Genomic DNA, 6,105 nt, shown 5'->3' with positions numbered 1-6,105 from the left:
AAATCCTAAACAAAATAAGGGCTAGGCTCTGAAGAAAGGGTACATAGAGAGCAAACTGTTTTTATATCCTGGCTTTTGAGGGAAGATGAGTTAAGTATAGTGGAATTTTCTGATTTCGAATATTAATCTTTGGGGAAGCTACAAAACCTTCATTGAACCTTCCTCATGGACCTTCTTCCTTGTTTCCCCAGGTAACATCATATTTATTTTTGCACCCTTAAATTTTACACTGCCCTTGACACAAAACATTTTCTAGATGAGTGAGTGAGTGAGGGAGGGAGCAAGTGACTGACTGACTGAGTGAATAAATGAATAAATAAAAGACTGGGTGGGTGAGTGAGTGAGTGAATGAGTGAGTGAGTGAGTGAGTGAGTGACTGACTGACTGACTGACTGACTGACTGACTGACTGACTGACTGACTGACCAACTAAGTGACTGACTGAGTGACTGAGTGACTGAGTGATTGTGTTAGTGAGTGAGTGATTGAGTCAATGATTGAGTGCATGAGTGAATGAGTGACTGAGTGAGTGACTGAGTAAGTGACTGAGTAAGTGATTGAGTGAGAGAAAGAACCAAGAGTTGCTTCATTCACAGGTTTTCTCTACTCTTATCATTCCCTGTCCCAGTTTGGTTCATTGCTACTCCCTAACAGAGATAGTAAAAGTGAATTCTACAGCAGGAAATTAAAACCAATAAAGAAGTAGAGCAGTTAGGGTATGTACCTTGCATGTAGCCAACATGGGCCAATACCAGGCACCCCGATTGTCTCCTGAGCCCACCAGGAATGATCTCTGTTCACAATGCCAGGAATAAGCCCTGAGCACTGCAAAGTGTGGCTGTGGGCTGTCCTTCCTGGAAAAAGTTAATTCTTGCAGCAAAGGTATCCACTGTAAAGTTGGATTACCCACAATATTAGGAACTGGGCTTGCTGAAGGGAAACTACAAGGGCTGGATCGGGAGAGCATTCAAGAGTGTAAGTCATTCATGATATGAATATTGACTAAGTATCAGCAATGCACGGGTCTCTCTCTTCCTAGCACATAAACTATTGATTTTGTGTAAGTAAGTGCTCCACAGCTTCGCCACCCTCCATAGCAAAGTTCCCTGAAGGACTTATCTGAATATGTCTTGAATAAGGACTTGTCTGCTATGCTAGTGCTTTGCCACTTAATTATTGTCTTGTGCTATCTTTCCCACTTCTAGGTCATGGCCGGGTTCAGTGGTGCTGGAGGGGCAGTAACAGGCAGAAGATGGAAAAGAACTTGGTGGGGTTAACATGAATTCAGGTTGGTCTACTTGATTTTGATATACTTGTGGAATAGAGTTGATAACCCCACAGATGGAAGAAAGCATAAGAGGCAAAGCTAAAGCAGAGAGGGATTTTTTAAAACTACAGCTCAGGGAGTATTTACAAGCAGTGTAAATTCTAGAAATGCCTGTGAACGAAGAAAAAGCAGAAAGTCTGTGTTTTATTTCAACTTGTGACATATAGAAAGAGGCAACACCATTGACTCCTGTACAGGAACTTGTTTCTCCCTTCATATCCCCACGGGAAGATTTCCTGCCATAAAAAATATGATTTTTAATTATCCTCGGGTAATATAATAGTTCAGAGCTTAATTGCTAGAACTCTCATGAGACAAATGAAGACTCATAACAACATTATGGAAACTGTTTAAACTTCCTGAGCCTTTTGACCACTGGCTTTCTTTAATAAAATTTAAAAAATTATTATGAACTCAGTTTTCTAATAGCAACATTCCACAGTAAACCTCTATGCTAATTTCAATCTCACTCTGCTCCATGCCCATAAATTGGCTAATGGTGTTTGACTCTCTGAGCTGCTAAGCTTGATCACAAAGCAAGTCTAACTTCTATTTCACTTCCTCAAGTGGCTTTTTTTTTTAACATATTATTTGTCAAAAGTCCCATGTTTTATAAATGTTATACTATTTCCTTCTTTGTATTTATTCACTTAATGCAAAGGGAATCTGTTGTGGGAACAAACTAACTTGATCTACCTCCCTCTTTTCAGCAAATAAAATTATGCTGAAAATCTACTTTCTCTGAGTCAATAAATAAAAAGTTTCTTTAAAGTGCCCAATTCCCCCCATGTCAGTCCCCTGCCACAGGAAAATTTTCATCTACTTTAGGATGAAAATGTATATATGTAAATATAATTAATAAAATGTATACATAAATACTTAATGCATCAATATACAATAGCAGATATATCAAGATGAGTTAACAACCACCTCTGCTTTCATTTCCAGATGTTCCGGGGATTTAAAAACTGCCAAACAGAGAAGGTTCTAAAGCCTATGGGTAACTGTGTTGAGTATTCTTCATCCTTATTATCATAATAGACCAACTTCTTCCTTCAAAATATGGTTTGAATGACCTGATCCAGAATTCATCTACTGAGAAATGATTTGTTTCACCTCTCAATACACAGTTCTTTATTCTTCGTTCATCTCACACTCCATTCAATACGTCTACTGAGCATTATCTACTTGTGCATTGATTAATTATCCTTTCAGTGATAGGGATTGTTTGGTAAAGACAAAACTGATGTCAAGTGTCCAATATGAAATTTTTGAAGATTCTGCATTATAGTAGAGATGGCTGGAAATCCAGAAAATATGGCGGTGAAGGTAAACAAGAGCCCCTGGAGTCAGTGGTTAACTCAGTGATCATAAGGTCTTGGGTTCGGTTTTCAGAACTGAAAAAGGCAAAAGGGGAGGAGAGATAAGGCACTCAAATGAGATGCTCTGACTACATTAAGTGCTGCTGGAATAAGTCAACTTATCCATGTGGAGTGGGAACTGAGAGTCACATAATTTTAGGGAAGTAACTAAATATGAACTATGAGGTGGAGCAGCCACATATGTATAAGCAGAGCCCCAGTCCAATGAGGAAAATTATAGACCAGATTTCAAATCCTAGAATTTGAGTATGACTGGATAAAAAAAATGAGTCTGGGAAAGAAAAGCCAAATGAAGTAAGAGGTAGAAACTGTGGTACTTAACAGCTCAAAGGGGGAAAATGTTGTAATTGTATATCTCATGGTGATTTAATTAAATGTTTTATTCATCAGAGAAAGAAACCAACAAGGGGTTAGGTGGGAGATGCATATCATTTTGCCTTTAAAATTAGCCATGTTAAATGCAAAGAAGATAGCTATGATATAGAATAATAAAACAGGAAGAAGGGATCACTTGGATCCAAACAAGTGGTGTTTTAAACATTCCTATTCCATCTTCAAACCAAATGATTCAAACCTATTCCACACACAAACACACACATTTCCAACCCATTTTGTGTCTTGTGAAGTAAGGACAGCGCCTCCTGGAGGCCAGGATGAGAACTGTGCGGTCCTTTTGCACAATCCTTTTCATACACAAAGAGCCTTGAGGAAGAAAAAGTATACCTTATGCTAAATGTTGCAAGGGAAAAGAAATCTGATTTCTTCTAGTTGGATAAAAAGCCCCAGATCTCAAGATAGAACGAATGAGTGCTTCAGAAAATGAGCCTGTAGAAGTCAACAGGGTGTCCCCCAATCCTGAGAAGTCCAATCCTGGGATGAGACCAGGATGCCAGCAGACCCTGACAGGAAGCAGATCTCTGCAGCCATTGCCTCTGGTACTGCTGATGCAAGAAGCCTAGGCCCTCTTCTTGCTCAGATTCATATTCATAAGCTACTTGCTAACACACAGAGCTTTCCTGGATGCTGGAAAACAAGAGTTTTCAAGAGAGAGAGAGAGAGAGGCTGTATTGGAAAAGTGCCTCTCCCTCTCTGAATGTCCACCCTGGCATTCTCTATTCCGTGCTTGATTCTCCTGTGCTCTTGTCGATGTGAGTCAGCATGCCTACATCCAAGCATGCTCTCAGAAGCTGCCTCCTTCTGTTTTCTGCATCTGTAAGAGCGAGGGGTCAGATAGAGGCTGTGATCAACTCTGCAGGTGAGCCTCCCCCAAGGTTGCTGGGAGCAGATGGGCAAGCTTGTTTTTTTTTTTCTTTTAAAGTCTCCACTGCCTAATTCAGAAGGGGTATGAGGCTTTAATGAAATGAAGCACTGGAAGGATTTTGAAAATTATCAATCTATTTCAAGGAGTTCTAGAAAGTACCAAGGAGATGGTGCCATGAGCAAAGTGTGCTACAGCCTTTGAGCCCTTCTGGTTTTAATGTGGGATCATCTTCAGTAGAGATGAAAACCTTTCCAGTCTAGCTAGAAACTCCAGGGTGTAACAGTCCCATGGGCAAAAATAATAAAACAAATATTGATAAGTTCCAATACTCAGGAAAGAGGCTTGAGGAATTTTCTTCCAAAAAGAAGAATTCTGGGACCCGGAGAGATAGCACAGCGGTGTTTGCCTTGCAAGCAGCTGATCCAGGACCAAAAGTGGTTGGTTCGAATCCCAGTGTCCCATAGGGTCCCCCGTGCCTGCCAGGAGCTATTTCTGAGCAGACAGCCAGGAGTAACCCCTGAGCACCGCCGGGTGTGTCCCAAAAACCAAAAAAAAAAAAAAAAAAAGAAGAAGAATTCTGGATTTCTCATTTAAAATGACAACATTGTGACACCAAAATCGGTAGGACCTATCACTATTTCTCTTCTATCTTCTGTAGGATAGTTATATATGCTACATCATTATATATGGTATATTTGGTGTTTGCACATGTGCTTGCATGGAGGCAAGTACATACATGCACCATGTCAAGTATTATGCCCAGCATGAAATTTGTAGACTCTAGTGCAGAATGAAAATGCACAGTCCTTTGTTGAAGACATAAAAGAAAGTGTTTTAAAGAGTATTAAAAATTGAAAAAGTATTTCATCGTCCTTTCTCTTCACTCAATGAATTTTTCATTCTCTACTAAATGTCATGGGAAGGAAAGAAGAATGAATTTAAAAAAAATAAAGAACGTGACTTTATGATCTGTCTTTATAGTATGGAATGCCAGTTTAAAATTAAAACAGAAGAGCATGGAACACACCATCACAATGACAGAATTCACTATTTCTCATGGGTCACACATGTGTTGGGACTTTTCTGGTAAAAACAGCAAACACTGCACCAAACATGACAATTTAACTGGTTTTTTGTTTTGCTTTGTTATTTGTGATTTAGTATTTATTTCCTGTCTACCCTCAGGTATTTTCTACCAGCACTTTTCACCTTTTGCAGGTAAAATTGTTGAAAAAGAAAGACAAGAACAAAAACTCTTGGCCCTACCCTTCCTTCTTCATCTTTATTGTCAGCATTCCTCCTTATAAAGTGAGATAAAGAGACAATATGAAGGGATGGGCAGGGCTGGTGTAATGTTGTTAGAGTGCCTGAGACTTCTCTCTGCCCTTGAAGAAAGTTCTGGTACAAACTGAAATGGGGTCTCTTGGAGTTGTTGGTGCTCACACTGAGTCACTCTCCAGTGCTCACACATGCCTTGTTCTCACATTGGTGCATCTCACTGAAGCCCCAGACTCTACGGTTTAATTAGAATCTTGTGCTCAACATATATCACTAATATTTGTTCAAGGGCAACAGTCAAGACCTGCATATGTGCTTGTCTCTGTTCCAATGTCTGTTCCAAGTTTGATGGAATCAAAAGAAGTTATTTTTTAAAATGTAGGACAAAAGCATCAGGGTCACACAGTTAAAGTAAGTCAGTTCCCCAGGTGATTCCTTAAGGACAAGTAGTACCACACAGGTAGGGGCTTGCTCTGATTGCAGCCAACATGGGTTTGGTTCTTGGTCTCCACCAAGAGAAAGCCCTGAGCACAGTAAAGTGAGGAAAAAAACTTGCACTAAAAACAAAATTTTATAACAACTCGGGCCCGGAGAGATAGCACAGCGGCGTTTGCCTTGCAAGCAGCCGATCCAAGACCAAAGGGGGTTGGTTCGAATCCCGGTGTCCCATATGGTCCCCCGTGCCTGCCAGGAGCTATTTCTGAGCAGACAGCCAGGAGTGACCCCTGAGCACCGGCCGGGTGTGGCCCAAAAAAAAAAAACCAAAAAAAAAAAAAAATTTTATAACAACTCAATGAAGTTCTAGAATTCTCTCCCAATTTAGAAAGTCAGAGAGATTAACTCATTCAAGTGCTAATA

This window comes from Suncus etruscus, chromosome 12 (genome assembly GCF_024139225.1).
Source record: "Suncus etruscus isolate mSunEtr1 chromosome 12, mSunEtr1.pri.cur, whole genome shotgun sequence".
Classification (NCBI taxonomy): domain Eukaryota; kingdom Metazoa; phylum Chordata; class Mammalia; order Eulipotyphla; family Soricidae; genus Suncus; species Suncus etruscus.
Note: the sequence above shows the minus strand (reverse complement) of the source record.